Genomic DNA, 7,254 nt, shown 5'->3' on the forward strand with positions numbered 1-7,254 from the left:
TAATTACATCTGCAAAGACCTTTTTTCAAAATAAAGTCACATTCACAGGTTCCAGGGAACAGAATGTGGACATTTCTTTTGAGGGACCACCATTCAACCCACTACATGGCCCATGGTTCAAAAGGCCTGAAATTAACAGAGGTGCTTTCTCAGAAATGAAGGATTTAACTATATACTTTCCATAAATTGCCATTAAATTTTGCCCTACAATAAGGGGGGGGGGGAGTGAAGGATTTATATTCTTGCCTCATTCACACTGAATGCAAAGTTAATTATTTGCAGATTGACAAATCTAAATTAGAGGTTAAAGCAGGGATTGCAAACTGGTAGACCAAAAGCCAGTTCTAGCCAAGAGAACTGATCACCTTCCATGGTGTTTTAATATGTTTGAATTAGTTGAATATATTAAAAAATTGGAAGATTTTTTAATATAAAAGTCCCAAGTTTCTGGCTTCTCTTATAAAATGACATCTAATAATACTGGGCTCAGATTTCTTCTCAGCAACAAGGCTGAAACCTGGATACAGTTGCTCCTCATGATGGGGCCTGAACTCTCCACATTGCCACAGTCCTCACCAATCCCTGTTGTTTTCCCTAGTCCCATTTCACTCATTGGAATGAGTTGCTTGGCCACTGGTTTTTTTGAGTTGGCAATTTCTGGTCTATGGGCCTATTATNATATTTGTCTGTGAAGTTTAATTTTCCCTACAGGTTATATGAGCATTTTATTTTAGGTTTGATGTCATGAAGCCTTGAGTTTAAGTGGAGAAACTGATTTTTAATATTTGACACAAATTCTTGATAAAGTAGCCATCCTCAGAGAAACCTTTGGATGTCAGATGGTAGGGGTAATGCGTGTGCATGCACTGTTTAGAAAGATGATATTACTGACCTGTATTAGTATCCTACGGTTGCTATCACAAATTAATAAAAACTTAGTGGTTTAAAACAGTAGAAATTTATTCTCACAGTTCTGGAAGGCAGAAATGCAAAATCATGTGTCGGCAGGGCCACACTCTCTCTGAAGGCTCTCGGGGAGATACTGCTCCTTGCCTCTTCCAGTTTCTGGTGGCTTTAGGTGTTCTATGGCTTGGGCCTGTATAGCTCCAATCTCTGTCTTCATCTTCACGTGGTCTCCTCTTCTGCATGTCTGTCCTCTGTGTGTCTCTTACAAGGACACTTGTCACTGGATGTAGGGCCCACTTGAATAATCCAGGATGATCTCATCCCAGGGTCCTTAATTTAATTACATCTGCAAAGACCTTTTTTCAAAATAAAGTCACATTCACAGGTTCCAGGGAACAGAATGTGGACATTTCTTTTGAGGGACCACCATTCAACCCACTACATGGCCCATGGTTCAAAAGGCCTGAAATTAACAGAGGTGCTTTCTCAGAAATGAAGGATTTAACTATATACTTTCCATAAATTGCCATTAAATTTTGCCCTACAATAAGGGGGGGGGGGAGTGAAGGATTTATATTCTTGCCTCATTCACACTGAATGCAAAGTTAATTATTTGCAGATTGACAANTTAAAAAATTGGAAGATTTTTTAATATAAAAGTCCCAAGTTTCTGGCTTCTCTTATAAAATAACATCTAATAATGCTGGTGTCAGATTTCTTCTCAGCAACAAGGCTGAAACCTGGATACAGTTGCTCCTCACGATGGGGCCTGAACTCTCCACATTGCCACAGTCCTCACCAATCCCTGTTGTTTTCCCTAGTCCCATTTCACTCATTGGAATGAGTTGCTTGGCCACTGGTTTTTTTGAGTTGGCAATTTCTGGTCTATGGGCCTATTATGAAGGTAAGCTAGTCACTGAAGCAGAAATTCAAGCAGCAACCCTGACTCACTCTAACCATGGAGCTAAACTCTGAAAGTTGTTTCCAAAAGAGATTGTGTGGGATAATGAGCCATTTTAGATTCATCTGATGTATCCATTATCAGCCAAGACCCATAATCCAAAGATCTACAGTCTCGGTACTATGAGAGAGATCCTACAGTTTAACACATCTCCCTGCTTGTGATAGTCTAACTTCTTTCAGGTCCGGTCTCATGTAAACACAATTCATAATCTTGAATTTTGTAGAATCAACTTAGCTCCAGAAGACTTGCTTATTGTTTTGTGAACCAGGTGTTTTATCTGTTTCATAATACCTCTTATACAATATGATAAATATCTTCCTGATTTTGATAGCTTTCTTTATTGAGCTTACACCCACAGAGCTTAATGACCTAAATATCCTAGCATTTTATTACTCAACACCTTTTTTCTAGGAATGCATGGAAAAACAAAGAAAGGGAATTCTCTTTTCAGCAGGAGTGGTTTTAAGAGACATCCACTGCTGTTGCTTCTGCTCTTGAAGTTCAGATAATACAGTTGAGAACAACCTTGAAATAGAGAAATATATAGAAACATTCAACATGCAAGACTAATCTATAACTTGCAATTAGACTGATGGCAGTGAATCATTAAGGAAACAATGACCTAGCTAGTGCTCCTACAGAGGTATTTTCTCTGGAATTAACTGTTCTTGCACAATTTTCCCCATGCTATTCTCAATTTTAAAAAATAGCATGATTTCTGTTTGTAGCAGGGAGATATATTTTCATGTGTACTATTCTCATGAACAAAAGCAGATTACTTCATATATTTTGTGCTGCTTTAAATACATTTCGATATAATAAAGTCAGGATTCTTTAAAAAACACACACATGCACACACACACACACTTTTTAGTGGGTCAAACCTGTGACATCTCTGAATATCAAATTGATTTAATTTAGCAGAGACAATCTAGGTAAAGGTGACTTATTAAGTGATGAATTGACCACATACAATAGCAACACTCAGAGTATACATGAAACCATCACTTTTTAAAACTTCAACCAACGTAGATTCTGCAGAACTAGGAGTGTGAATGGCAACAGACTGGGATATAACCTATTAACAAGCCATCTGCTTTAGTGTGCCAGTGAAGGCAATTTCTTTTTGTTGTATGAGATGCAAAAAGACACAATCACTTTAAGAATTATTAAATAGCACGTCTTAAAAGAGACATCTCACTGTATACTTCATTAATGATGCAACAGGGAGCTTAGTTGCTCTCTCAGGTAACTTAGCAGAGCAGTTCTACCCATTTCACTAACACCTGGGAAGAAATTATTCTAACTGAAGTATAGCAAATAAACTCACTCTTGATTTTTATTTAAAATTTGAAAGAGTTGAATGATGGAGGGTTGTCAGAGATTCTCTAAACACTGACTCCAGATTTTTCTCTCTGTTAAGACTTACTGTGAATAATGCTCACCTACGATCATGGCAATATGGCATAAATTGAACAACAAGCAGGCTGCAGAAAGAAATGCTGATTAGCAAGACTGCTGGCTGTAACCCTCCATCCTTGACATCTGTCACTGGTTTTTGTGAATAATGAATTTTGTTCCTATAAATTACTTTAAGATAGTTATACAGTCAGAAGTGTAATTAGTGATGATAAATAGGTATATTTGAAGATAATGCAGCTCACTTAATCTTCATTTTTCAAATGGTTGTTTCTTCGTAGAGAAAATAGACGTGGCCATTAAGTGCTGCCAAGATGAGTTTGACTAAGCAGAGATTGACAATGAACTGATTTACAAAAATGTATGTTCCATTACATATGGGCCATAAAGCTTGTAGGTATTTTTTCATTCATTTCTCCCAATAACAAAATAATCTTGAACCATAAACTCTTGTGTTTGGAAATGGTCTCACCAAGAATACCAGATTTAATCTCAAAATAAGTTAGCTGGTTTTTAAAATGTCTTCATTAGTGATTTTTTCCCCCATTCTTTAAGCTACAATAACTTAAGTGCTATGATCTTCACTGATGTAACATGGATTTAACAACTATCTAATGAATACCTGCTACTGTGAAGAGATTAGGGAAGAAAAAAAAATGAACTAATATGACATGTTCTCAGCCTCTAGGTAACTTGGGATCTAGTGAAGGTGATGACATGCACCAACAAAGAAGCATTTAAAAAGCAATGTTAGAGTGTCTGACTCAGGAGCAGAAAGACTGTAACAAACAGTGAATGGCCGGATAAGCTTCTGGTGGGGTGGTGTTGGTATGCACAGAAATGGGGAAAGCATCTTAAAGAAGTGGGGTACAGTCCAAGAAATTTAGTAATTAAATAGCTAGAGTTGATGAATAGCACAGTGGTTGATTGTATGGACTCTGGAAAGCGGTCTGCTTGGGGAAGCAATTTAACATCTCCCTGTAACATTTCCTCATGTGTAAAATGGGCATGGTAATAGTCACTGTCTTGTGGGGCTCTTCTGAGGACTGACTGAGACAGCAAACATATCATGATTTAAACTAATGTCTGTGCCACACTGGCTGTTATTATTATATTCCTAATTATATTTTCTGCAGTTTTGGCAATAGTTCCAAAATGTCCTTCATTTCTATAATAACTATTTACTTTACAACACATATTGTAAATAAGTGCCATATGAAATACAGTGAGACATGTTAACCTTTCCCTGGAATTGTTGCTTCTTGTCTTCATGAATTTTTCAAGCTGAACTCTTAGAAGGGTGCTCTACGAATTATTCTGAGTTGGACTAGCTTTTTAATTTGGGTGCATACTTGATTTGACAGCTACCTTTGTTTGGCCTGGCCCCAGATTTGCAGATTGACGAATTAACAGTCTCTCAGACCTTCTGTTTTCTCCCCCATCTTTGCTGTTTTTTCCCTGAGATTTGAAATCCCCTGATGTGAGCAATTTTCCAAACTTATGGTATCTTTCCAATACAAATTATTGTCCCTGGGGGCTTGTCACTGGCCTCAGTGGTTACCTGAAAACTCCTTTAACACCACCACCTTTCGGGCCGGCCCGGTGGCGCACTGGAGAGTGTGCTGCTTGGGAGTGCGGCGGCGCTCCCGCCGAGGGTTTGGATCCCATGTGGAGACCGGTTCCCACTCACTGGCTGAGCATGGTGCGGGCACAACACCGAGGGTTGTGATCCCGTTGCCGGTCCTCAGTATGGGCGTGACACGGAGGGTTGCGATCCTGTTACTGGTCAGTAAAAAAGACAAAAAGGAAAAAAAACAAAAAACAAAACACCACCACCTTTCTGAAGTGAGAGAACACATGGTAGTTATGACTTTGGTGCAGACAGCATGCCTGGCTGTTCCTCTCACTCCTCCCCCACTACCCCAGGATCTTTGGTCAGGAGGGTCATTTGAGGCATTGTAGGGAGCCCAGAAGCAATGAACATGAAACGGAATGGGGACAACTTGATAAGTGGGAGGGCAGTTTTGTGGCCTTCACGGCCCTCCCACCCCACTGAACTGTTTTAGTGCCTTGCACAGGTACTAGTAGTGCCTTTCCTCCCCTCCCCCAACAGAACACAGGTGAAAATCTCCCTGACCTACTGGCTCTGGATGATTGTACCAATATTAGATCACTGGGCTTAAAATTGAGCTTCTTCTGTTCAGGTTGCACCATTGGCTCAAGTCAGGTGCCAGCAAACCTGCCCAAATGTGGCTTCTTTTCCTGTTCCTAAACTAAGACTCCCTGCTTCTAAGACTCAACTGGGACACTTGTTAAATACAAACTCTGAGGCCCCTTCCCTGAAGATTCTGATTCCATTGTTCTGAAATAGGGGCCCGGGGATCTGACTTTTGTACACACTCTGGGTGATTCTTATGAAAACATTGCTTTGGTCATCCTGTGAGCACCTGATGCTTTCTGACAATGGATTCTTGCAGGTGAGGTGTGTATGCGTGTGTGTGTGTGTGTGTGAGAGAGAGACAGAGACAGAGACAGAGACAAGTGAGAGTGTTCCAACAAGCCCTTGAGAGTCAGTGTAAGAGGCAGTTAACCATCACTGTGAAGGCAGCTGGGTGCAGCCTCTGCAGGTAGCAAGATGGGTGCTTATCCCCATCGAAGATTCTCTTGCCCCTAGCACTCTTATTTCTGCCCTGCCTTGACCTAGTTTGTCCATGCTATTTAGCTTCCCTGCTGTTAGATCACAGTTCTGACCACAGAGTCAGAAGCCTTGAAGTGTTCTTGAAAAAGCACCTAATTCTCAATCTGGTTTTCAGGCACTTAAACCATTTGAAACAATAAAGGTCTTTCATCCTCACCTAAAAAGTCTATAAAGAAGGAAAATTCCAAATTACAGGTACTCTCTAATTAAGCACCTGGACAATTTTATATTAATAGTGAAAACTCTCTAGAAACTGTCTGAGAGGAAGGTAGAGATGATCAGTATTTGTTGGAAGAAAAAGAGAAGGAATAATCGCAATAGTTATTTTTTTTGTAATTACTAAGTCTGCTCAGACCTCACTTCTGATGATTCATAAACTAAACATATTTATTTTTAGATTTAAAGTCCCATTGTTACTTAAAAAATTATCTTTTTATAGGTTCTAAAGTTTCCATAATAAAAAAAAATCAAGGTGTGTTATCTAAAAATTACCTTACTGATAAAATTTTCCTGTTTGGTTAATTTAGAGGTATGAAGATCTATAAAGCAAAAATTTTCTCTTGCATATTCTTGTCAATTATCTGTTCTTTATCTCTCCTTCATATTTTCAGGAAAAGAAAAAATATTTTCTATTGATAGTGCAGTATATCTTCATAGATAGCCTTTGTGCCCAGGAATACATTTTCTCCTTGCTGATAAGCAACTTGGCTGAGTCATCCTATAAGTTAATTCTCAGTTTGCGTTTAAAAAGACATGACTCTATGATAAGAACTACAAACCACTGTTGAGAGAAATTAAAGAGGTCACAAGAAGATTGAAAGATATCCCATGCTCTTGGACTGGAAGAATCAACATTATGAAAATGTCCATACTACCCAAAGTGATATAAAAATTCAATGCAATCCCCATCAAAATTCCAATGACATTTTTCTCAGAAATGGAAAGAACTATCCAGACATTTATATGGAATAACAAAAGACCATGCATAGGGCTGGCCAGGTGGCACACTGCTACAGTGCGCCTCTTGGGAGCACGGTGGCGCTCCCGCCGAGGGTTCGGATCCCACGTACAGACTGGTTCCCGCTCACTGGCTGAGCGAGGTGCAGGCGCAACACCGAGGGTTGCGATCCCGTTGCCGGACACGAAAAAAGAAAAAAAAAAAAAAAGACCATGCATAGCCATGGCAATTCTGAGCAAATAAATAAATAAATGAATGAATGAATAAATAAATAAATAAATAAAGCTGGAGGCATAACACTACCTGACT

This window comes from Galeopterus variegatus, unplaced genomic scaffold (genome assembly GCF_000696425.1).
Source record: "Galeopterus variegatus unplaced genomic scaffold, G_variegatus-3.0.2 Scaffold885, whole genome shotgun sequence".
In the NCBI taxonomy this organism is placed as follows: domain Eukaryota; kingdom Metazoa; phylum Chordata; class Mammalia; order Dermoptera; family Cynocephalidae; genus Galeopterus; species Galeopterus variegatus.